Genomic DNA, 27,855 nt, shown 5'->3' with positions numbered 1-27,855 from the left:
TATTTCTATTTGGTAAGATATTATTTCATTTAGAAAGATCTGTGAATATTTCAAAAGCATAGGTGCCACAATTAAGAATGTTGTTCCCTTTATCTGTTTAAACCTCTTAGGGATGACGCAGAATGTAGTTCCATTGCAGGAACATCAATCAGCGGAAATTTCAGTGCGCCACCTATAGTTTTTGATAAAAGTCATTAAAACACACATGCAAGGTACTGAATTAAAGCTACACTCGTTGTGAATCTAGCCACCAAGTCAGACTTGTAAAATACTTTTCGGCGAAAGCATGAGAAGCTATTATCTGATAGCATGCACCCCCCAAAATACCAGAACGTCACCTAAACAACAGATTTTGCGGTAGCCGGCGCTACACAAAACGCAGAAATAAAATATAAAACATTCATTACCTTTGACGAGCTTCTCTGTTGGCACTCCTATATGTCCCATAAACATCACAATTGGGTCTTTTTCCCGATTAAATCCGTCATTGTATACCCAAAATGTCATTTCATGAAGGCCAGTCTGATCCAGGAAAATTCCCCTTTACAAGACACAACGTCACTTTTTTTTTGCCTATAAACTTTTACAAATCACTTCAAAATACTTTTCTAAACCAACTTTAGGTATTAATAAACGTTAATAATCTATCAAATTGATCACGGGGCGATCTGTATTCGATAGCAGCAAGTCTTGAAATCATCCTCCATGTTTACACTTTCATAACATCCTGCGGTGCGCCTCAAGACAGGAAATGCCTATACGTCATCTAACCAAGGATAAAGCAGCCATAAAATGCCAGTACTGGCGACATCGTGTGGAAGCTGTAGGCATTGTAATGGGATCCTCGTTTTTTTTCTGTTGCCTTAGACAATACATTGACTGGCGGATGAATATTTTTTTTGTGTTTTTGGTGAACAGTTTTCCCTGGGATTTTTACTCCTAAACACGTTCTGTTATAGCCACAGACACAATTTAACCTGTTTTAGAGACTTCATGGTGTTTTCTATACACACATACTTATCATATGCATAGAAAATTCGCATCATCCCTAACAGGTTTTAAGCTAAGTGAGGTGATTCCCCCCCCCCAAAAAAATATTTACTCTGCCAACCGATACTGAAAGAAATCATAGGGTTAACACTGTAGCCATAATGAATGCATGACCACCTTAAAAATGACTCAATGAGCACCAGTATGGGATTTATGTGCTGGTATAGAGGCTCTCACTCATTAACCTATTGTTTGCCTCTAATACAAATCTCACTTCATTCTGCGTTGTGAATTGATGGAACTCTAACACAGAACGAGCTGATCTTCAAGCGGCTGCACCTGGGGACAGTGTCCTATGGGACGGACACCATGGACGAGATCCAGAGCCATATAGTGCAGTCATATGCACAGGTGATCATACTCTACTAAGGGTCACATTCTTAGTATTGTCCTAAATGGTTCACTGAATTTGAGTAGCTTCAGTAAACATGTGCAAACATCACTTGTCAATTATAAGAATTAGCAGCAGAAAGATTAGCTATTGATCTCTTTGCTTTATTAACTTTCCAAGATCAGGAGAGATCATGGCTCACGACTCCTCAAAAAGAGTCATTGCGTTAAACCTCTCTCTCCGCTACTTCTCCTCTTGGCCTTTTCATTGTTCATTCATGCTCAGTCCTTAAGCTTTACACCGACATACTTTCAAGACCATCATTTCCTCTAGGTGGCTGAGTTTGATCTGTAGCTGAAGTCATGACTGCACTCTGTTTAAGCTCTGCTAATGAAAGATGCGTCTTTTTAGCACACTACTCGTCAGCAGCTAACGCTTCAGCCCTAATGATTTGTAGTACTGGTGTGTTTCATGTTCCTTTTATTACAGAGATGACAGAGCGTGACAGAGATGTATTGTAACGCTACGTTAAAATCTATCATAACCTAGTAATAGGTCCCTGCATGACATGGTTTGTGAGGAACAAAGAGCATATAGATAGATATCAATGTGTGAAATTGTAGTCATCTGTAAGCATGATGTAATTCATAGGAATAAATACATTTTAATATCACGTGCAGAGCTATTGTGATGCCACATTGTTACGTTGAATGTGCAGTATAGAGCGCAGTTGTGCACAGATCTGCCAACTCAGGGGAAGTAATCTATTAAATGCAGAATTCAATGTAGACATATATGAATATATATAGAGGTTTAACCCTCAAAGGAGACCAAGCATTTACCCACCTCGGTGTAAGGGATTAAAACAGAGAAAATGAGAATGTAGCAGTGAAGGGTAGTCTGAAAGGAGGGTAAGATGAAGCATGAAGTTAAGGGCAGCTGGCAATAGAAGGAGCTCTCATAACTTGACTGGCTACCACTCCCATTTTTCATAGTGAAGTGAGCGTTCTGTTGTAGGCTTGCTGAAGGGTTGTCATTTTGAATTTTTGTAGGAGTCTCTCTCTCTCTCTCTCTAGCAGCAACAATGGTTAATAAGGCGATATTACCCGCTCCAGTGGATCACATCAACCTTGTCAAACCTAGCTGGCACAGTGGACTGTCCGTGAGATGCCACTGAGTTGAATTGATGGGTGTTGTCAGGGCGGAGAAGATGTAAAAGCCCCCAAACCAGATATGACACAATACAGATGATGATACAGCGTTTCCGTGCTGCTGTGTCATTTGGTTTAAAACCGTGTCAAATGAATTGTGCCCTGAGCGGAGTGAGGGTTTAATCATCTGGTAGCTACTTCACTGCTTAGTGAGGGAGGGAGACGGAGTGCTGGTGTTGTGCTGTAGCACCTCAGTTATGGCATTGTCAGGATTTTTTCTCAGGCTAGTGAGAGTTGGCAGGGTGATTGCAGCCTATGAAAGTCACTGCATTACCTGTCTACTGTATCAATGGTCTTATTTCAAACATAGTCAGCAGGACACAACATTTTGGAACATTCGGAATGGGCATCTTTGTTCAACTTTATTTACTGCCCGTTCTGATGGGAATATGGCCGCTGTTATTAGAGAATTCCAAGAAAGTCCTAGATGAATATCGAATACACAGAGGGAACAGGGAGAGGTTGCTGGATGAGGAGGAGTCTTCGTCATATAACTTTGTCATAAATATTCAATTCATATCTAAGGATCGCTAATCCCCTCATATAGTACAGTGTTCCGGGCCACTGGAGTGTTTTTCACCCATGGAACAATGATTTTGTGAGGCCTTTGTGGAACTTACCTTGGCTTGCACTAGGCTCGAGCCCAGCCCAGACTAGAAGTCAAAATGAAGATGATAAGGTAACCAAAAGATGTATAGCTCGGTTTCCCTTTTTGTTTGCTCTGGAATTGCCTGCCTGCTCGTCCATCCTGTCTCACCTTGATGTGTATATTTATTTCCCTTTACACTTGGAGCTATCTGCCTCTATTGTCTGGCACTGCTTGGATTGATCAATATTACATGTTCTCTGAGAGACAATAAGAGGGGTATGTGGTTGTTCAGTCCCCCCACCACCCCTATCTGTCGCCCTCTCTCTTTTCTGCTCCATCTCTCCCTCACATATGACTCTCTCACATATGACTCTCTCTCACTCACTATTTTTCCTCCCCGCTGTCTTTTATATTGGATAGAAAAGGTGGACCACAATGGGAGTACCAGGCAAAGGAACAATTTGTTTGGCTTGTTGGGTCTTATCACTTGCATATATAAGTCCCTGATTGACCCATTTCAATAGGTGACCAAATAAAACTGCAAAGATGGACATTTATCTATGGAGTCAGTCAGCATGTATGAATGTTTTACATACATGCATAGTTCTAATATGACAACTAAAATGTAGTGCTACATGTTATCTTGAATGTTGACCACCCTAAATCAACAAAGAAAATAATGTTTAGCAAGTGCTTTTAAAATCCTAGTTTTGATTGGTGGGACATAGTGGGAAGAATTGAGCTATTACAGATCCATTTTCATCATGAAATGCTTAGATGCTGTTGATTTAATTTTGATATACATGATCACTAGAATGTTGGGAATGGTATTCAAATGATTGATTGGGTAGTTTAAACTGGTCTGCCATTGTCGTTGCTGGGATCTGCTAAACTTTGAACATTGAGATATTAAATAAATGATAGAGAAAAAGCATTGAATAGAGGCTGAATGAGTTTGTAAAAAGCCAGAAGGCTTTGGAATGTGTTTTGATGGAAGAGAGGAGAGTGATGTGTTGATATAGGGAAGACAGATGGATATCTCTGGGTCAGGAGGTGAGGTCAGTTCCCCTTAAGGGAGTAATCAAGGTTGTTATCTGGTTACCTTCTTTCCTGTGGAGCCATAAACTGTAAGGAAGAGGAGTGTCTTAAGTAGGATGCATATAAACTGTGATGTCTTACATTTTTAGCTGCCTGTTTTCAGCTGTACAGAACCTTTGGGGAATGATTCAACTTGGTTAAAGTTTCTATTTTGTCCGTGAGTTATTTACTCTGAAAAATAAGAACATAACATCGTAAAGTAGTCACGGGTAGTCTCTTAAATTCCTTATGTAACATATGATTCACATACAGTTTGTATCAAAGTTGAAATTGCTTTAAATAGTTCCCATGGAGCTGATAAACTAGATTGAGGAGGTAGGTATAGATCCTGACTGTGTGCGCGCGCGCATACACACGTTCTTGCCACAGATGTGTATAAAGTACATATAGCCAGCCTAGCACGGACCTCAAAAGGGGAACCAGAAAAAAATTATGGGGTATTAGCAATCAGTTCCTTTTTGTAAGTCAGGAGTATACAGTAATATCAACCTTTTGAGTGAGCAAATAAAAAATGAGGACGTGGAGAATTGAGTCGTGTAGCTGAACTTGGTGGGAGGGAAAAGACAAATAGAAAAACACTCCTCTGTTTGTGAATGAATGGTGTCCAGACTCCAGAGATAAAGCACTTCGACCATTGTATACATAGTATTTGTAAGGCAACGAACTATCAATATTATGACAGTGGATGATGATTCAGGACTTTGAGTTATATCCAGTAAAGTGATGTACTGCATGACAATTGTGTACTGAACATACACTCAGAAGCTGCGGTTGAGTGTATGCTCTATTATTATTGGGGGAAGGGACACGCACGCTAGCACACACACAACCACAAAGATCCCCATTCATTATGATAAACCTCAGTTCAGTTACATTCAGAAACGCTCCGCCATTTCCTGGTTGCAAAATTTATAATAGTTTGCCTAATTTCAGTTTATGTGAATCAAAACAAGCAAAGTATAGTGCAGAGAATCAATTTACCATCTAAACTGCTGTGAAATATTGTTTCAATAACAAAAAATATTGTCTTTTCAGCTGTTTGAAGCTTGTGTCCAAAACCGAAATGTAAGAAAAAAACAAGATCGGGAAGCATAGAAATAGCACACATAGAACAGATCTACAACTTCTTAGACTTGCTTTCATTGAGAATGACCGATTCATAACGGGTCACTCAAAACATTACATATTGCAGCTTTAAGTGGAGGCCAGTTTTAGCGCATGCCTTTCTGTTTCAATTATTGACCATGCTTTTTGACCACAAGCGATACTTAGGGTCATTTTATATAGATTATTGGACAAACAAATGATCAAAATGTGCATATTTTTATGCTTATCTAGCATCGTAATGATCCTGCATAACACATTTGACATTAGCATTAGTGTACTTCCTGACATGAGTTTCCCCCTTGGAAACTGTCTATATATGTTATTGTCATTGGTAGGTATATTATTTTATATATATTACAGTAGGTATATTATATTGGTTTTGGTCCCTTCACCATATGTCGTAATCTAAAGCATAGCCTATGACTTCAGGATTATTCACCATTCTGCTCCTTCTATTGTGTAATAATTGGCCACTGAGTTATAGTTAGTCCTTCTGTTATTATGAGGCTAACAACCTCGTTCTGTGTCTCATTGTATTCCCTCTCAGCTGTGAATGATACTTAACAATGAACCAGTTAATTTCATGTGTTGGATTTGTTTCAGGGCGATCAGGAAGTTGACCATGTGAGCATACACAGAGCCCCTAACCTTGACCTGTGAAACCTCTATGTGGACCCATAGCCAGCCCCTAATGAGAGGAGCAGAGGGCTTGGGTCTGTGTAGTAGTGCGGGTGTGTTCCTGACCTTACTGTGTGTGCGTTGTTCCTCTTTTTAGGTGGCACTGGTGCGGTGGACTGAGAGCGTAGGCCTGACTGGTGACTAGGGACCTGAACTCCCTGCTGCCGAAGACCCCAGCAGGACAAATCCTAACCTACTACATCCTGCAGACCTTCACCTCCAAGAGCAAGAGGATGGTCATCATCGTCAGGGTATGGACTTAGTTTTGGTGACCATTACGTTTGGTAACTATGTGTGTGTGTTAGTCAGACCTGGGTTTAAATACTATTTGAAATCATTTAAAATACTTAAGCTGTGCTTGATTGAGCTATCCCGTTGCAATGGAATCAATAGAAAAGTCAGAGAAGTGCAAACCCCATCTAGGCAGGTTAACACAAACATTAAACTAATTTGAAGGATTTAAAGTAGTATTTGAATTCAGGTCTGTTGTTAGTATGATATGGCACTGAAATGCTTTTTATATGGTTAAACATGTATAATTGTTTTCATACTTTGCTCTAGGAGGAGACCACAGGTGACATCACATGTTTATTAAGGGCACTGATGTTGCCATGGCGAGTATATCGTGCAGTACAATGAGTGGCTGGAGGAGGAGGTAAGGCTGTATTATATGAAAAAAATGAATCTAACACATGCAGGCTAATTACCTCAATTGTTAACCAGGACATTCATCACAAGATCAACAGGCCCACCCATGACTGGGTGTGGAGTACTGTATGTTCATAATTATATTGGCAGTATTGAGTCATTTATGACCAGAGGCTGTTTTCAATTTAATTAGTGACCTACATGAATTGCATTCCTTTTCTAGGAGCCATTACAGTGTCTGCCTCCCAAATTGTGCCCTGTTCCTTATTTAGTGTACTATTTTTGACCAAGGCTGTGGTTTAATATAAATGAGTTCACTATATAGGGAATAAGGTGCCATTTGGGACAGATCCAGTATGTCATATTCCTAACAACAGTTTTAATGATGTTCCATTGACTGTAATATCCCGTAGACTGTCCAAGCAGTATGGGTACCATGTCAATAAGCAATCACCGTGTCAGTTTCAGCTCATTGGCGTTTCATATAAAAAATAAACCACCATCTGTTGATTTTGTGTCCTCTGAATTTAGCCCCTAGGTGGCTTTATTCCCCATTGACTTCTGTCGTTGTTGGTTGACTGTTCTGATGCAGCTGACTCTCAGTTAGATGAAATGATCTATGCCTCTACTCTATACTATACAGTGTGTTTAACCTACTGTATGTCATATGACATTTGTTAAAACGTATTGTTTGTTGAATGAAAAATATCTGCCTGGAATATAGATATTGAGTTGGTGTCCCTACAATTGTTCAGTAATTCATATTTTCATCATATTACGTCCCTCTCTCCTAACAATCCCCTTTTTTGTTCTCAGAGTGGGAACATTGCCAGGGAAGGGCTTAGGACGGTGGCTAATAAATGCCTATCCAAGGAGCAGTAAGCAGACTTTGAGGTACAAAATATAATGTCCCTGATTAACCCACTTGAGTTGATTTCTGCGGTTCCACGGAAATCTAATTAGCATAATAATAAAACTTTTGTCTGTTTAAGCTAGAGCTATCTGCATGGGCTGCATCCCAATCCACCGCATGGCAAAGCTACAGCTGTGTTTGTCTGACCATGAGACATTCTGAAAATTGGTCTTCTCACGCAAATGATAGCTCCGAACGGTTTGGCCTATAAACGATTATGACCCCACTATGGAAAGGGGAGACTCATGTCAGTGGTTTTGCTCTACAACCCCCACAAGCGTCATGGGACTCATATGAAGTCGTATTATTTTACCAGGTAAGTTGACTGAACATTCTCATTTACAGCAACAACCTGGGGAATAGTTACAGGGGAGATGATTAAGGTTGCCATGATGGAATGCGGACCAGATTGGGAATTTAGACAGGACACAGGAATATAACACCCTTACTCTTCCAATAAGTGCCATGGGACCTTTAGTGACTACAAAGAGTCGGGACACCCGTTTAACGTCCCATCTGAAAGACGCCACCCTACACAGGGAAATGTTCCCAAACACTGCCCTGGGGCATTGGGATATTGTTTTAGATCAGAGTAAAGAGTGCCTTCCATAGGGCAGCGCACAATTGGGCCAGATTAGATTAGGGTTTGGCCGGGGTAGGCCGTCATTGTAAATAAGAATTTGTTCTTAACTGACTTGCCTAGTTAAATAAAGGTTCAATAAAATGTATATAAATACTGGCCCTCCAAAACCACTTCCAGCAGCATCTGGTCACCCATCCAGGGACCGACCCTGCTTAGCTTCAGAGACAAGTCAGCAGTGGCATGCAGGGTGGTATGAATCCTCTATGTAAAGGTGAGTCTCTCACGAACATGTCGGTTGTTTTGCTCTAGGACGCCCACAAGCATCACAAGACTCGACTGAAGGTAGCACGGTACCTGTTTAAAAAAAGAATGAGTAGAAGTATATGTAAGTAGTTTAGTGCCTAAAAGAAAGGGTTAAATGTGTGTAAAAAAAAAATTGTTTCCTGATCTTTCTTCTGTTTATCCATGTATGAATTCAATGTGTTTCTATGGGCTAATAGAAGTAAATCCAAATTCAATGCTTTGTCAAATAATGTTTTTATATACAGTACCAGTCAAAAGTTTGGACACACCTACACATTCTATTTTTTATTTTATTTTTTAAACTAACTACATTGCACTAACTACATTGCAGAATAATAATGAAGACATCAAAATTATGAAATAAAACATGGAATCATGTAGTAACCAAAAAAGTGTTAAACAAATCAAAATATATTTTATATTTGTTATGTGTGCTCCCTCCGGCCTCTAGGTCACCATGCTGCTCGTTATGGCGCACATCTGTCACCATCGTTATGTGCACCTGCGCGTCATCAGACTCACCTAGACTCCATCACTTCCCTGATTACCTTCCCTTATATACAGTTGAAGTCGGAAGTTTACATACACCTTAAGTCAAATACATTTAAACTCTTCTTGATATTTAATCCTAGTAATAAGTCCCTGTTTTAGGTCAGCTGGGATCACCACTTTATTTTAAGAATGTGAAATGTCAAATCAAATGAAATCTAATTTTATTTGTCACATACACATGGTTAGCAGATGTTAATGCGAGTGTAGCTTGTGCTTGTGCTTCTAGTTCCGACAATGCAGTAATAACCAACAAGTAATCTAGCTAACAATTCCAAAACTTCTACCTTATAGACACAAGTGTAAGGGGATAAAGAATATGTACATAAAGATATATGAGTGAGTGATGGTACAGAGCGGCATAGGCAAGATACAGTAGATGGTATTGAGTGCAGTATATACATATGAGATGAGTATGTAAACAAAGTGGCATAGTTAAAGTGGCTAGTGATACATGTATTACATAAAGATGCAGTAGATGATATAGAGTACAGTATATACATATACATATGAGATGAATAATGTAGGGTATGTAAACATTATATTAGGTAGCATTGTTTAAAGTGGCTAGTGATATATTTTACATTTCCCATCAATTCCCATTATTAAAGTGGCTGGAGTTGAGTCAGTGTGTTGGCAGCAGCCACTCAATGTTAGTGGTGGCTGTTTAACAGTCTGATGGCCTTGAGATAGAAGCTGTTTTTCAGTCTCTCGGTCCCAGCTTTGATGCACCTGTACTGACCTCGCCTTCTGGATGATAGCGGGGTGAACAGGCAGTGGCTCGGGTGGTTGTTGTCCTTGATGATCTTTATGGCCTTCCTGTGACATTGGGTGGTGTAGGTGTCCTGGAGGGCAGGTAGTTTGCCCCCGGTGATGCATTGTGCAGACCTCACTACCCTCTGGAGAGCCTTACGGTTGTGGGCGGAGCAGTTGCGTACCAGGCGGTGATACAGCCAGACAGGATGCTCTCGATTGTGCATCTGTAGAAGTTTGGGAGGGCTTTTGGTGACAAGCCGAATTTCTTCAGCCTCCTGAGGTTGAAGAGGCGCTGCTGCGCCTTCTTCACGATGCTGTCTGTGTGAGTGGACCAATTCAGTTTGTCTGTGATGTGTACGCAGAGGAACTTAAAACTTACTACCCTCTCCACTACTGTTCCATCAATGTGGATAGGGGGGTGTTCCCTCTGCTGTTTCCTGAAGTCCACAATCATCTCCTTAGTTTTGTTGACGTTGAGTGTGTGGTTATTTTCCTGACACCACACTCCGAGGGCCCTCACCTCCTCCCTGTAGGCCGTCTCGTCGTTGTTGGTAATCAAGCCTACCACTGTTGTGTCGTCCGCAAACTTGATGATTGAGTTGGAGTCGCGCGTGGCCACGCAGTCGTGGGTGAACGGGGAGTACAGGAGAGGGCTCAGAACGCACCCTTGTGGGGCCCCAGTGTTGAGGATCAGCGGGGTGGAGATGTTGTTGCCTACCCTCACCACCTGGGGGCGGCCCGTCAGGAAGTCCAGTACCCAGTTGCACAGGGCGGGGTCGAGACCCAGGGTCTCGAGCTTGATGACGAGCTTGGAGGGCACTATGGTGTTAAATGCCGAGCTGTAGTCAATGAACAGCATTCTCACATAGGTATTCATCTTGTCTAGATGGGTCAGAATAATAGTAATAATAATAATAATAATATATGCCATTTAGCAGACGCTTTTATCCAAAGCGACTTACAGTCATGTGTGCATACATTCTACGTATGGGTGGTCCCGGGGATCGAACCCACTACCCTGGCGTTACAAGCGCCATGCTCTACCAACTGAGCTACAGAAGGACCACATAGTAGAGAGAATGATTTATTTCAACTGTTATTTCTTTCATCACATTCCCAGTGGGTCAGAAATTTACATACACTCAATTAGTATTTGGTAGCATTGCCTTTAAATTGTTTAACTTGGGTCAAACGTTTCGGGTAACCTCCCACAAGCTTCCCACAATAAGTTGGGTGAATTTTGGCCTATTCCTCCTGACAGAGCTGGTGTAACTGAGTCAGGTTTGTAGGCCTCCTTGCTCGCACATGGTTTTTTAGTTCTTCCCACAACATTTCTATAGGATTGAGATCAGGGCTTTGTGATGGCCACTCCAATACCTTGACTTTGTATGCAACAACCTAAAATGGCGCTGGAAGACATGGCAGCAGTTTTATGGGCGCTCAACCAATTGTGCTATTATGTGGGTGTTTTTCACGATATTTGTAAATTATTTTGTACATAATGTTTCTGCAACAGTATCTTATGGCAGAAAAGAGCTTCTGGATATCAGGACAGCGATCACACACCTCGAATTAGACAAAGATTTTTTCCACAACAAGCAAGACTTGATATTCAAGACATGATATTCTCCAAACAACCGGCAGGGCCGGCATCCCAGTTTTTCGCAAGAGGAAGCGACGCAGGTACAGAGGACGAAGAGCCGGATGCCTCGCAAGGACCCACAGAAGGCGAGTTGCTGCCGTTACCGTCAATATGACTCGCCAACGTACAATCATTGAACAATAAACTAGATGAGGTACGATCATGAATATCCTACCAACGGAACATCAAAAACTGTAATATCCTATGTTTCACGGAATCGTGGCTGAATGACGACATGGATATTCAGCTAGCGGGATATACGCTGCACCGGCAGGATAGAACTGCACACTCCGATAAGATGAGGGGAGGCGGTCTGTGCATATTTGTAAACTACAGATGGTGCACGAAATCGAAGGAAGTCTCTAGATTTAGCTTGCCTGAAGTATATTGTGATACATTGCAGGCTACACTACTTGCCTAGAGAGTTCTCAGCTATACTTTTCATGGCTGTTTATTTACCACCACAAACAGATGCTGGCACTAAGACTGCACTCAGTCAGCTGTATAAGGAAATAAGCAAACAGGAAACCACTCACACAGAGGTGGCGCTACTAGTGGCCGGAGACTTTAATGCAGGGAAACTTAAGTCAGTTCTACCAAATCTCTATCAACATGTTAAATGTGCAACCAGAGGGAAAAAAATTATAGATCACCTGTACTCCACACACAGAGACGCGTACCAAGCTCTCCCTCGCACTCCATTTGGTAAATCCGACCGCAACTCCATCCTGATTCCTGCTTACAAGCAAAAATTAAAGCAGGAAGCACCAGTGACTCGGTCAATAAAACAAGTGGTCAGATGAAGCAGATGCTAAACTACAGGACTGTTTTGATATCACAGACTGGAACATGTTCCGGAATTCTTCCAATGACATTGAGCAATTCACCACATCAGTCACTGGCTTTATCAATAAGTGCATTGAGGACGCCATCCACACAGGTACTGTACGTACATACCCCAACCATAAGCCATGGATAATAGGCAACATTCGCACTGAGCTAAAGGGTAGAGCTGCTGCTTTCAAGGTGTGGGGCTTGGAAGCTTACAAGAAATCCCGCTATGCCCTGCGACGAACCATCAAACAGGCAACGTGTCAGTACAGAGCTAAATTCGGCTCCGACAATCGACGGATGTGGCAGGGCTCGCAAACTATTACAGGCTACAAAGGGAAGCACAGCCGCGAGCTGCCCAGTGACACGGGCCTACCAGATGAGCTAAAGCACTTCTATGTTCGCTTTGAGGCAAGCAACATTGAGGCATGCATGAGAGCATCAGCTGTTCCGGATGACTGTGTGATCACGCAGACGTGAGTAAGACCTTTAAACAGGTCAACATACACAAGGCTGCTTGGCCAGACGGGTTACCAAGATGTGTGCTCCGGGTATGTGCAGACTAGCTGGCAGGTGTCTTCACTGACATTTTCAACCTCTCCCTGTCTGAGTCTGTAACACCAACATGTTTCGAGCAGACCACCATAGTCCTTGTGCCCAAGAACACAAAGGCAACCTGCCTAAATGACTACGGACCCGTAGCACTCACGTCCGTAGCCATGATGTGCTTTGAAAGGCTGGTAATGAATCAAATCAACACCAATTTGCTGGATCTTGGACTTCCTGACGGGCCGCCCTCAGGTGGTGAGGGTCGGTAGCAACACATATGCCACGCTTATCCTCAACAATGGAGCTCCCCAGGAGTGCGTGGTCAGTGCCCTCATGTACTCCATGTTCACCCACAACTGCATGGCCAGGCACAACTCCAACACCATCATTAAGTTTGCAGACAGTGGTAGGTGGTAGGCCTGATCACCGACAACGAAGAGACAGCCTATAGGGAGGAGGTCAGAGACCTGGCCGGGTGGTGCCAGAATAACAACCAATCCCTCAACGTAACCAAGACTAAGGAGATGATTGTGGACTACAGGAAAAGGAGCACAGAGCACGCCCCCATTCTCATCGACGGGGCTGTAGTGGAGCAGATTGAGAGCTTCAAGTTCCTTGGTGTTCACATCAACAACAAACTAGAATGGTCCAAACACACCAAGACAGTCGTATAGAGGGCACGACAAAGCCTATTTTCCCTCAGGAAACTAAAAAGATTTGGCATGGGTCCTGAGATCCTCAAAAGGTTCTACAGCTGCAACATCGATAACATCTTGACCGGTTGCATCACTGCCTTGTATGGCAATTGCTCGGCCTCTGACCGTAAAGCACTTCAGAGGGTAGTGTGTACGGCCCAGTACATCACTGGGGCAAAGCTACCTGCTATCCAGGACCTCTACACCAGGCGGTGTCAGAGGAAGGCCCTAAAAATGGTCAAAGACCCCAGTCACCCCAGTCATAGACTGTTCTCTCTACTACCGCATGGCAAGCGATACCGGAGTGCCAAGTCTAGGACCAAAAGGCTTCTCAACAGTTTTTACCCCCAAGCCATAAGACTCAAATGGTTACCCGGACTATTTGCATTGTGTACCCACCCCAACCCGTCTTTTACGTTGCTGCTACTCTCTGTTTATCTAATATGCATAGTCACTTTAAGTATAAATTCATGTACATAGTACCTCAATTGGCCCGACCAACCAGTGCTAACCGGGCTAACTGCATTGTGTCCCACCACCCGCCAACCCCTCTTTTTACGCTACTGCAACTCTATGTTCATCAAATATATATAGTCATTTTAACCATACCTACATGTACATACTACCGCAATAAGCCTGACTAACCGGTGTCTGTATATATAACGTAAACTCACTCACTTTTGTATAACGCCTTGGTCCGTACAATTGACCTTATTTTAGCGCCAAATAACGTAATACTTCCAGATCAACTGTAATGTCAATGCCATTGTAAAGCACAATTTCTCCCCTTTCCAACAAAATAAACGACATGACCTCCACACTGCCCGTTTCTGCATGATTCAAGAAGGCAACGAGCTCCGTCGGGTATTTTTAAAAATGGCGGGTGGGGAAGCGTAACTAATGCGTGATATTGAGAAGGAGAGATGTCGTGTGGGAAAAATGCTTTTTGTCCAACATCACCTTATCGCCTCTAAAATATAAATAAAAAACTGTAAAGAGTTTATGTAATGTGTCATTACATACTGATTTGAAGGTTTGTATCAAATTTGCATCGGGGTTTTAGGGCGGTGCTAAAGTGATCTTCAGAAGTAAACATTGTCTTTTGAGAGTCATGATCGCTTGCAGTGACGACGCAAAAAAATGACTAAGTATCCCCCCTTACCCCCGTCACTATCCATTTCTTGTTTTTAAATGATGAGAGAAGTGCTACACCTGGTGGAGAGAGATTGTAAGACAGAAATATTTGCTTTATGGGTGCTGTACGTTACGGCATGACAAGTCCAAATGTAATGGAGGGTCAGTTTTTTCAACTTTTCTCCAATACTACAGAGCCATTACCATGTCGATCAACGCTTGAATAGAAACGTAGTTCACTCCCCAGATTTTGAAGTCAACACAGTCGCTACAGTCCCATTAGTTCTTTGCAGGCTTGTTTGAATTTCGCGGCTTTTTTTCGCACTATTGGTTAGAGCCTGTAAGTAAGCATTTCAATGTTGTATTCGGCGCACATGACAAATAAACTTTGATTTGATTTGTTGTCCTTAAGCCATTTTGCCACAACTTTGGAAGTATGCTTGAGGTCATTGTCCATTTGGAAGACTCATTTGTGACCAAGCTTTAACTTCCTGACTGATGTCTTGAGATGTTGCTTCAATGTATCCATATCATTTTTCTCGCTCATGATGCCATCTATTTTGCGAAGTGCACCAGTCCCCCCTGCAGCGAAGCACCCCCACAACATGATGGGCATTGAGTTTGAAGGTAGGCCTTGAAACACATCCACGGGTACACCTCCAATTGACTCAAATGATATCAATTACCCTATCAGAAGCTTCTGAAGCCATGACATCATTTTCTGGAATTTTCCAAGCTGTTTAAAGGCACAGTCAACTTAGTATATGTAAACTTCTTACCCACTGGAATTGTGATACAGTGAAATAATCTGTCTGTAAACAATTGTTGTAAAAATGACTTGTCATGCACAAAGTAGATGTCCTAACCGACTTGCCAAAACTATAGTTTGTTAAGAAGAAATTTGTGGAGTGGTTTTTTATTTAATTTAATTTATTTCACCTTTATTTAACCAGATAGGCAAGTTGAGAACAAGTTCTCATTTACAATTGCGACCTGACCAAGATAAAGCAAAGCAGTTCGACACATACAACAACACAGAGTTACACATGGAGTAAAACAAACATACAGTCAATAATACAGTATAAACAAGTCTATATATGATGTGAGCAAATGAGGTGAGATAAGGGAGGTAAAGGCAAAAAAAGGCCATGGTGGCAAAGTAAATACAATATAGCAAGTAAAACACTGGAATGGTAGATTTGCAGTGGAAGAAATGTGCAAAGTAGAAATAAAAATAATGGGGTGCAAAGGAGCAAAATAAATAAATGAATAAAATAAATACAGTAGGGAAAGAGGTTGGTTGAAAAACAAGTTTTAATGACTCCAACCTTAGTGTATGTAAACTTCCGACTTCAACTGTATGTCACTCCCTGTGGTTCCTTCCCCAGACATTATTGTTTAGGTTCCTGTGTCATGTTTGTGCGTTGTTCGTGTTTCTTATTTTGTGTTTATTTATTAAAACACTCCCTCCCTGAACTTTCTTCCCGACTCTCAGCCCACTTCGTTACAATATTTGAGATTCTTCAACGTAGCCACCCTTTGCCTTGATGACAACTTTGCATTCTCTCAACCAGCTTCATGAGGTAATGCTTTTAAATTAACAGGTGTACCTTGTTAAAAGTGAATTTGTGGATTTTCTTTTTTTCCTTAATGCGTTTGAGCCAATCAGTTGGGTTGTAACAAGTTAGGGGTGGGATACAGAAAATAGCCCTATTTGGTAAAGACCAAGTCCATATTTTGGCAAGAACAGCTCAAATAAGCTAAGAGCAATGTCCATCATTACTTTAAAACATGGTCAGTCAATCAAGAACTTTTAGAAGTTTTTTTCATTTGCAGTTACAAAAACCATCAAGCGCTATGATGAAACTGGCTGTCATGAGGACAGCCACAGGAAAGGAAGACCCAGAGTTAAATCTTCTGCAGAGGATACTTTCATTAACGTTACCAGCCTCAGAAATTGCAGCCCAAATAAATGCTTCAGGGTTCAAGTAACAGACACATCTCAACATCAACTGTTCAGAGGAGACTGCGTTATTCAGGCCTTCATGGTCGAATTGCTTCAAATAAACCACTACTAAAGGACACCAATAAGAAAAAGAGACTTGCTTGTACCAAGAAACATGAGCAATGGACATTAGACTGATGGAAATCTGTCCTTTGGTCTGATGAGCCCAATTTTGACATTTCTGGTTCCAACTGCCGTGTCTTTGTGTGACACAGAGTGGGTGAACAGATGATCTCCTTATGTGTGGTTCCCACCATGAAGCATGGAGGAGGATGTGTGATGGTGTGGGGGGTGCTTTGCAGGTGACACTGTCTGTGATTTATTTATAATTCAAGGCACACTTAACCAGCATGGATACCACAGCATTCTGCAACGATACGCCATCATATCTGGTTTGCGCTTAGTGGGACTATCATTTGTTTTTCAACAGGACAATGACCCAAAACACACCTCCAGGCTGTGTAAGGGCTATTTGACCAAGGAGAGTGGAGTGCTGGATGAGATGACCTGGCCTCCACAGTCACCCAACCTCAACCCAATTGAGATGGTTTGGGATGAGTTGGACTGCAGAGTGAAGGAAAAGCAGCCAACAAGTGTTCAGCATATGTGGGAACTCCTTCTAGACTGTTGGAAAAGTATTCCTCATGAAGCTGGTTGAGAGAATGCCAAGAGTGTGCAAAGCTGTTATCAAGGCAAAGGGTGGCTACTTTGAAGAATCTAAAATATATTTAGATTAGTTTAACCCTTTTTTAGTTACTACATTATTCCATGTGTGTTATTTCATAGTTTTAATATAAGGTGAAGAAAGAAAGAAAGAAAAAACATTGAATGAATAGGTCCAAACTTTTGACTGGTACTGTATATCTTAAAATGTCTTAAAATGCAAAGTCAAATATTTAAATGATCCTTTGTATGACCATCTTAAAACAACTCCATATGTTAGCGTAATAGAATCCCCACCCAGGCTTAGATTAGAGGATTAATGTCCTGCTGAATTCAAAATAACCTACAAACCCAATACTTTCCCTCGTTCCACTTATTTCCTCTCCTCTCTTGCACTACACTCTTGCCATGGCTATTTATTTATCTCAGATTTCTCCCTTTGACTATCTATTTGTATCTCCCTACCTCTCTTTAATTATCACTTCCTTTCTCATCTCTCCTCCCTCACTGATGGTCTCTCTTTCCCTCTCTGTGTCAGTGTAGAACCGGTACAACCAGGCCAAGCTGCGTATGCATGACCAGGCTCTGAAGGTGTCAGCAGTGGTAGAAAGTCTGGAGAGGGAGATGGAGCTTCTGTGTTTGACTGGGGTTGAGGTTGACATCAGGCCAACCCTGGAGCTCCTCAGCAATGCTGGAATCAAACTGTGAACGTACTGTTCATGTTGGCTGCATTTAAATTGTGCTGTTGTTTCCATGTACATTATAATGTTAGCTGTGAAAAAGAGGCACTCCATAGAATTTGACTGGTCCTTGTATAATATGAAATACTGCAAGATGGTCCTTTGCGGATACTCTGTCACTGATTCCTTGTCATGGTTTTGTTTTCAGTTCAGATATGGATGCTTACTGGGGATAAGCTGGAGACAACTACTTGTATCGCTAAAAGCTCCCATTTGGTGTCCAGAAGTGAAGATGGGTACGTTTCTCTTTCTTTTTAATGTTAAAATAATAATCTCTCACTTAATGAGTATTTAAAGGGATGAGGAAATGGTCTTGTATCTGTCCTTCCACTGATTGTGTTGCCGGGCTCTCGAGCAGGTCTCCAACGGTGGAGAGGCCCATCTGGAGCTCAATGCCTTCAGAAGGAAACACGACTGTGCTCTGGTCATCTCTGGAGACTCCTTGGCGGTACTACAACACAACACACTTCTCACAAGCCTCTCAAGATGGTACAGCAGACAAAAATATTCTGGTGTCAAAACTAAAACCTTTTGAGTCCAAAACCGCAAGAAGAGCAACAAAGCACATCAGTTATGATTTTATAAGCAAAACAAACTACATTTTATCACTGTTGATCTGAAGAGATGGTACAGTAAGTAATATGTGAATGTGCTTGTGGTGTCCAGATGTGTTTGTGTTTTCCAAATCCATATGTTTATCTTCCCACATAGTCTCCGGGACTATGAGCATGAGTTTGTGGAACTGGCGTGTCAGTGTCCAGCGGTAGTCTGCTGTCGCTGCTCCCCCACTCAGAAAGCCCAGATCGTCCACCCGCTCAAGCAGCACACAGCCAACAGAACCTGTTCCACCTATGGCACAGGTTTTGTAACAACTAACCACTCTCATCCTTTGAGACACAGAACTGCTACAATGATCTGTGTACAATGAATGCCAAATTATAAAATAAATTGTAGAAAATGCCTACCAGTAATATACCTGTATCTCACTATTGACTACTTTGTTTTGAAAATGAAGAAACTAGACCCATTATGAGAAGGTACACCCCTATGTCCACAATCAAAGAGCATAAGCATCTCTGTTAACATTGTTTTGTCCTGGGGCATAACCCTTATCTCCATATTGCTCTTTTACATGCTATTATTGAACCTGTGGCTGACATGTGGCTCTCCATGTGATGGAGGTAATGATGTCAATATGATCCAGGCAGCAGACTGTGGCATTGGTATTGAAGGAAAGGTTAATAATCCATATTACGCCTCTTACCTTATCCATTTATTATTACATTAAATAGTAAAAACATTATTTTTTTTTTACAAAAATGCAAAACCTGTTAAGGGCCCCGTATGTGTCCATCCATAGAATATGCTCTTATGCTTTTCCCATGCAGGAGGAGAAGCAGGCACCCCTTATGAAGACTGAATATTTCTCCATCACCCAGTTATTAAGCACATTGGTCTGCTGCTCGTTGTCCACGGCAGGAACAGCTACAAGCGCTCAGCAGCCCTGGGCCAGTTTGTCAAGCACCGAGGCATTTGTTAATCAGTTAATCAGTATTTACCAAGGTAAGAGGGTTGACAGGATACTCCTGTAGCTTTCTGAGTTAGATTTCCTTAACACAGTTCTAATGATGGATACTAACACACAGGGAAGGGTGCTGAGAAACATAATGGATATTAGAAATATAACAGGTGCACAAACTTTTATATCCAAAGGATCCATCCGTACACAGTATGGCAACTTTCCTGAAAGCAATCTGAATGACGCGCAGCATAGTGGCTAAACCACATTTTTATTACTCACTGTTTGTCCAGGCAACACACTTCTATTTCATCATTTTTACTATGTGCAAAACTTCAGTCCACTGTCCCCTGACTCTCAGACAGTCCTGTTTCTCAGTAGCTTAGGTTACCAAGAGTCATCCACAGTTACATCCAGACTTTTGTGTGTTCTGTAAATCAATATTTATGTAATCACTAAGCCATGCAGCGTGTTGAAAAAGATCTTATGTTCCTACTGAAGTGTACCTTCCTGACAGCTTTCGTTTTTTAATTAAAGGCCTAATACCAATGAAACAGGCCACGATCGTCAGTTTTAATTTATCATCTAGTTTAACTCTCAGGAATGCACTGTATGTAGACTGTATGGAAAAGGCAATTATGTGATCAGTTATAGGCAATTAAGCTCAATTCGCAGAGCGTTATGATTAAATGATAGGCACAACCATAGAATAGATGAATGAGTGTCAAGCTACAGTACTCAGAGGGGTTTACCTGGGTGGGTTCGGGATACGCGATAAATAATATGATTGAGTCAAACCCCGTGTCTCCAGACTTACTGGACTGTCTGGTGTCTCAATGAATAACAGACTTTCAGTGAGCATTGAAGGGGCAGCAGGTAGGGTAGGGACATTGGGCCAGTAACCGAAAGGTTGCTGGATCGAATCCCTGTGCTGACAATGTAAAAATCTGTCCTTCTGCCCCAGAGCAAGGTAGTTAACCCACAGTTCCCTGGGCGCTGATGACGTGGATGTTAAGGCAGCCTCCCGCACCTCTGATTCAGAGAGGTTGGGTTAAATGCGGATGGCACATTTCAGTTAAATGCATTCAGTTGTACAACTGACTAGGTATCCCTCTTTCCCCATTGGGGATCAAAGTAACTTAAATTAAATAAACCAAAATGAAGGCCAAATGTACATATTTCGTCCCCTAAAAGAATAAACCAATTCATTGTATTTTTTAGGTCTTATCAACATTAAGTAGAAACAAATTGATTTTAGTTGATTACTAGAATACATTCTAGTTGACCCATTCTCTAGTTTCTTTCTCAAAATGATTAAACAGTTACTCAACCGCTACTACGTCACTAACACTTCTTTGAGGCATCCCCAGGTGGCATCCTGATGTACGGCGCACTGCTGTTGTTTGAGTCGGAGCTTGTGCACGTGGTGGCCATCTCCTTCACTGCGCTGATCCTCACCGAGCTGCTCATGGTGGCGCTCAACATTTGTACCTGGCTCATGGTGCTAGCAGAGTTCCTCAGTCTAGGCTGCTACATAGCCTCGCTTGCCTTCCTCAACGACTACTTAGGTAAGCAAATATTCTTTACCTGAAGAGAAAAACAACTAAATTCAACTTTCTTTATCCCCCCTTATTTTTTTATTATGCTGTTTGCTATTGTGCTCAGAAGGATTGAGGGGAAATAATAATTTTGTTCTGTTGCTTTTTGTTATGTCAAAGGCAGGTTTGCCAAACACTTGTAGTAACAATATCACCCTTTGCACTACACTACACTGCAGCTTTTGTGTTTTAGTTTGATGCACTTTGCACTTATGTTTATGAGTTAACCCAATTAAACCTTGGAGGTCTGTGCTTTGCTTTGCTTGTGTCTGCCGTCTTCTGTCTCTCTCCCTCGCTCTCTTTTGTATCTCTCGCTCCCTGTTTTCTCTCTCTCATGCTGGCACTCACCTTGTCTCTTTCTCTCTCGCTTTCTCTCTGCTACTTGTCCTCTCTTTTTCCATTGTACATGGCCTTGGGACAGGCATAGGCAGGGTGTCCTTTGGAGCTTTTCTGGGTAGCTGTACAGCACTGTGGAAACGCTACCTATCTTCTGTTCCACCTCCTTTTCAACTTTTCCTCTCATCACTGTTTTTGACTGTGCTGTGACTGCTCAGCCCTGGCAATGTTCCTTCTGTGACCATACTCTGACCATGTCTTTTGCAGCCCTATTTGATGTGACATATACACTACATTACCAAAAGTATGTGGACACTTGCTTGTCTAACATCTAATTCCAAAATCATGGGCATTAATATGGAGATGGTCCCCCATTTGCTGCTATAACTGCCTCAACTCTTCTGGGAAGGCTTTCTACTAGATGTTGGAACATTGCTGCAGAGACTTCCATTCAGCCATATGAGCATCAGTGAGGTCGTCACTGATACTGCCCGTTTAGGCCTGGCTTGCAGTCGGAATTCCAATTGATCCCAAAGATGTTTAATGGAGTTGAGGTCAGGGCTCTGTGCAGGCCAGGCAAGTTCTTCCACACCGATCTTCAACAAACCATTTTTGTATGGCCCTCGCTTTGTGCATGGGGGAATTGTCATGCTGAAACAGGAAAGGGTCTTCCCCAAATTGTTGCCACAAAGTTGGAAGCACAGAATCGTTGAGATTGTCATTGCATGCTGTAGTGTTAAGATTTCCCTTGACTGGAACTAAATGGGCCCGAGCCATGAAAAACAGCCCCAGACCATTAGCCCTCCTTCACCAAACTTTACAGTTGGCAATATGCATTCGTGCAGGTAGTGTTCTCCTGGCATCCGCCAAACCCAGATTCGTCCTTCGGCCTGCCAGATGTTGAAGTGTTATTCATCACTCCAGAGAACACATTTCCACTGCTCCAGAGTCCAATGGCGGCAAGCTTTACACCACTCCAGCCAACGCTTGGCATTGCGCATTGTGATCTTAGGCTTGTGTGTGGCTGCTCGGTCATGGAAACTCATTTCATGAAGCTCCCGATGAACAGTTCTTGTGCTGACGTTGCTTCCAGAGGTAGTTTGGAACTCGGTAGTGAGTGTTGCAATTGAGGACAGACTATTTTTATGCGCTTCAGCACTTGGCGGTCCCGTTCTGAGTTTGTGTGGCCTACCACTTCACGGCTGAGCTGTTGTTTCTCCTAGACGTTTCCACTTGACAATAACAGCACTTACAGTTGACCAGGGCAGACATTTTATGAACCTACTTGTTGGAAATGTGGCATCCTATGATGGTGCCACATTGAAAGTCGCTGAGCTCTCATTAAGGCCATTCTACCAGTAGTGTAAAGTACTGAAGTAAAAATACTTTATACCACTACTTAAGTAGTTTTTGGGGGTATCTTTACTTTACTATTTATATTTTTTACAACTTTCAATTTACTACATTCCTAAAGAAAATAATTTTTACTTCAAATATTTTCCCTGACACACAAAAGTACTTGTTACATTTTTAAGGTAAAAAATTGTCCAATTCACTCACTTATCAAGAGAACATCCCTGGTCATCCCTACTGCCTCTGATCTGGCGGACCCACTAAACACAAATGCTTAGTTTGTAAATGATGTCTGCGTGTTGAGACTGGAGTGCCCCTGGCTATCCGTAAACAATTTACAACAAGAACATTGTGCTGTCTGGTTTGCTTAATACAAGCAATTTGAAATGACTTTTACTTTTGAAACTTAAGTATATTTAAAATCAAATACTTTTAGACTTTTACTCAAGTAGTATTTTACTGTGTGACTTTTACTTGAGTATTTTTTTATTAAGGTATCTTTACTTTTACTCAAGTATGACAATTGGCTACGTTTTCCACTGCGTTCTACAGCCAATGTTAGTTTATGGAGATTTCATGGCTGTGTGCTCGCTTTTATACACCTGTCAGCAATGGGTATGGCTGAAATAGCTGAGTCCGCTATTGGCACACCAGTCTCAACGTCAACAGTGAAGAGGTGACTCCGGGATGCTGGCCTTCTAGGCACAGTTCCTCTGTCCAGTGTCTGTGTTCTTTTGCCCATCTTAATATTTTATTGTTATTGGCCATTCTGAGATATTGCTTTTTCTTTGCAACTCTGCCTAGAAGGCTAGCATCCCGGAGTCGCCTCTTCACTGTTGACTTTGAGACTGGTGTTTTGCGGGTACACCGGAATGGATCGCATGCAGCGACCCAAGGAATCGCATGCAGCGACCCAAGGAAACGACTCCGTAGAAGAGGGAAACGCGGCGGTGTTCTGGTCAGACTCCGAAAAAGGGCACATCGCGCACCACTTCCCAGCATTCTTCTTGCCAATGTCCAGTCTCTCGACAACAAGGTTGACGAAATCCGAGCAAGGGTGGCATTCCAAAGGGACATCAGAGACTGCAACGTTCTCTGCTTCACGGAAACATGGCTCACTGGGAAGACGCTATCCAGGGCGGTGCAGCCAACGGGTTTCTCCACGCATCGCGCCGACAGAAACATACATCTCTCTGGTAAGAAGAGTGGCGGGGGCGTATGCCTCATGACTAACGGGACATGGTGTGATGAAGGAAACATACAGGAACTCAAATCCTTCTGTTCACCTGATTTAGAATTCCTCACAATCAAATGTAGACCGCATTATCTTCCAAGATAATTCTCTTTGATTATAATCACAGCCGTATATATCCCCCAAGCAGACACATCGATGGCTCTGAACAAACTTTATTTAACTCTTTGCAAACTGTTTATCCGGAGGCTGCATTCATTGTAGCTGGGGATTTTAACAAAGCTAATCTGAAAACAAGACTCCCTAAATTTTATCAGCATATCGATTGCGCAACCAGGGGTGGTAAAACCTTGGATCATTGTTACTCTAACTTCCGCGACGCATATAAGGCCCTGCCCCGCCCCCCTTTCGGGAAAGCTGACCACGACTCCATTTTGCTGATCCCTGCCTACAGGCAGAAATTAAAACAAGAGGCTCCCACGCTGAGGTCTGTCCAACGCTGGTCAGACCAAGCTGACTCTACACTCCAAGACTGCTTCCATCACGTGGACTGGGACATGTTTCGTATTGCGTCAGATGGAAATATTGACGAATACGCTGATTCGGCGTGCGAGTTCATTAGAACGTGCGTCAAAGATGTCGTTCCCATAGCAACGATAAAAACATTCCCAAACCAGAAACCGTGGATTGATGGCAGCATTCGCGTGAAACTGAAAACGCGAACCACTGCTTTTAATCAGGGCAAGGTGTCTGGTAACATGTCCGAATATAAACAATGCAGCTATTCCCTCTGCAAGGCTATTAAACAAGCTAAGCGTCAGTACAGAGACAAAGTGGAATCTCAATTCAATGGCTCAGACACAAGAGGCATGTGGCAGGGTCTACAGTCAATCACGGACTACAAGAAGAAACCCAGCCCAGTCACGGACCAAGATGTCTTGCTCCCAGGCAGACTAAATAACTTTTTTGCCCGCTTTGAGGACAATACAGTGCCACTGACACAGCCTGCAACGAAAACATGCGGTCTCTCCTTCACTGCAGCCGAGGTGAGTAAGACATTTAAACGTGTTAACCCTCGCAAGGCTGCAGGCCCAAATGGCATCCCCAGCCGCACCCTCAGAGCATGCGCAGACCAGCTGGCCGGTGTGTTTACGGACATATTCAATCAATCCCTATACCAGTCTGCTGTTCCCACATGCTTCAAGAGGGCCACCATTGTTCCTGTTCCCAAGAAAGCTAAGGTAACTGAGCTAAACGACTACCGCCCGTAGCACTCACTTCCGTCATCATGAAGTGCTTTGAGAGACTAGTCAAGGACCATATCACCTCCACCCTACCTGACACCCTAGACCCACTCCAATTTGCTTACCGCCCAAATAGGTCCACAGACGATGCAATCTCAACCACACTGCACACTGCCCTAACCCGCCTGGACAAGAGGAATACCTATGTGAGAATGCTGTTCATCGACTACAGCTCGGCATTCAACACCATAGTACCCTCCAAGCTCGTCATCAAACTCGAGACCCTGGGTCTCGACCCCGCCCTGTGCAACTGGGTACTGGACTTCCTGACGGGCCGCCCCCAGGTGGTGAGGGTAGGCAACAACATCTCCTCCCCGCTGATCCTCCTGTACTCCCTGTTCACCCACGACTGCGTGGCCACGCACGCCTCCAACTCAATCATCAAGTTTGCGGACGACACAACAGTGGTAGGCTTGATTACCAACAACAACGAGACGGCCTACAGGGAGGAGGTGAGGGCCCTCGGAGTGTGGTGTCAGGAAAATAACCTCACACTCAACGTCAACAAAACTAAGGAGATGATTGTGGACTTCAGGAAACAGCAGAGGGAACACCCCCCTATCCACATCGATGGAACAGTAGTGGAGAGGGTAGCTAGTTCCTCGGCATACACATCACAGACAAACTGAATTGGTCCACTCACACTGACAGCGTCGTGAAGAAGGCGCAGCAGCGCCTATTCAACCTCAGGAGGCTGAAGAAATTCGGCTTGTCACCAAAAGCACTCACAAACTTCTACAGATGCACAATCGAGAGCATCCTGGCGGGCTGTATCACCGCCTGGTACGGCAACTGCTCCGCCCTCAACCGTAAGGCTCTCCAGAGGGTAGTGAGGACTGCACAACGCATCACCGGGGGCAAACTACCTGCCCTCCAGGACACCTACACCACCCGTTGTTACAGGAAGGCCATAAAGATCATCAAGGACATCAACCACCCGAACCACTGCCTGTTCACCCCGCTATCATCCAGAAGGCGAGGTCAGTACAGTTGCATCAAAGCTGGGACCGAGAGACTGAAAAACAGCTTCTATCTCAAGGCCATCAGACTGTTAAACAGCCACCACTAACATTGAGTGGCTGCTGCCAACACACTGTCATTGACACTGACCCAACTCCAGCCATTTTAATAATGGGAAATGATGTAAATATATCACTAGCCACTTTAAACAATGCTACCTTATATAATGTTACTTACCCTACATTATTCATCTCATATGCATATGTATATACTGTACTCTACATCATCGACTGTATCCTTATGTAATACATTTATCACTAGCCACTTTAACTATGCCACTTTGTTTACTTTGTCTACACACTCATCTCATATGTATATACTGTACTCGATACCATCTACTGTTTGCTGCTCTGTACCATCACTCATTCATATATCCTTATGTACATATTCCTTATCCCCTTACACTGTGTATAAGACAGTAGTTTTGGAATTGTTAGTTAGATTACTTGTTGGTTATCACTGCATTGTCGGAACTAGAAGCACAAGCATTTCGCTACACTCGCATTAACATCTGCTAACCATGTGTATGTGACAAATAAAATTAGATTTGATTTACTATTTAATGAAGCTGCCAGTTGAAGACTTGTGAGGCGTCTCTTTCTCAAACTAGACACTCTAATGTACTTGTCTTCTTACACAGTTGTGCACCGGGGCCTCCCACTCCTCTTTCTATTCTTGTTAGAGCCAGTTTGCTCTGTTCTGTGAAGGGAGTAGGTCACAGCGTTATACGAGATCTTCAGTATCTTGGCAATTTCTCGCATGGATAGCCTTCATTTCTCAGAACAAGAATAGACTGACGAGTTTCAGAAGAAAGTTATTTGGTTCTGGCCATTTTGAGCCTGTAATCGAACCCACAAATGCTGATACTCCAGATACTCAACTAGTCTAAAGGAGGCCAGCTTTATTGCTTCTTTAATCAGAACAACAGTTTGCAGCTGTGCTAACATAATTGCAAAAGGCTTTTCTAATGATCAATTAGCATTTTAAATTGATAAACTTGGATTAGCTAACACAACATACCATTGGAACACAGGAGGGATGGTTGCTGATAATGGTCCTCTGTACACCTATGCAGATATTCCATAAAGAAATCAGACGTTTCCAGCTACGACAGTCATTTACAACATTAACAATGTCTACACTGTATTTCTGATAAATTTTCTGTTATTTCTTTCGATAACAAGAACATTTCTAAGTGACCCCAAATGTTTGAACGGTATTGTAAGTTATAACAAAATAATATCAACATATTAGTGTCTGTCACATATTGAATGTGCTGATATCTGGACAGATTTCTAACCTATGTTGTTTTTTCACCCAGACCTGGCCTTCATCACAACGCCAGCCTTCCTGTGGAATCTGTCAGTGATCCCCGTCGTCAGCTGTCTTCCTCTCTATATCATCAAATACCTGAAACGCAAGTTCTCACCACCCAGCTACTCTAAGCTGTCCTCATAG

The 27,855-nt window shown here is 42.6% G+C and overlaps 1 pseudogene; it reads left to right on the top strand.

The window, feature by feature from the left end:
* Positions 1-1,302: 1,302 nt before the first annotated feature.
* On the top strand, positions 1,303-27,855 carry LOC118375192 (probable phospholipid-transporting ATPase IIB; annotated as a pseudogene).

The sequence above is a fragment of the Oncorhynchus keta genome, unplaced genomic scaffold (genome assembly GCF_023373465.1).
Source record: "Oncorhynchus keta strain PuntledgeMale-10-30-2019 unplaced genomic scaffold, Oket_V2 Un_contig_2186_pilon_pilon, whole genome shotgun sequence".
Taxonomy (NCBI): domain Eukaryota; kingdom Metazoa; phylum Chordata; class Actinopteri; order Salmoniformes; family Salmonidae; genus Oncorhynchus; species Oncorhynchus keta.
This window is presented reverse-complemented; position numbering and strand designations above follow the sequence as displayed.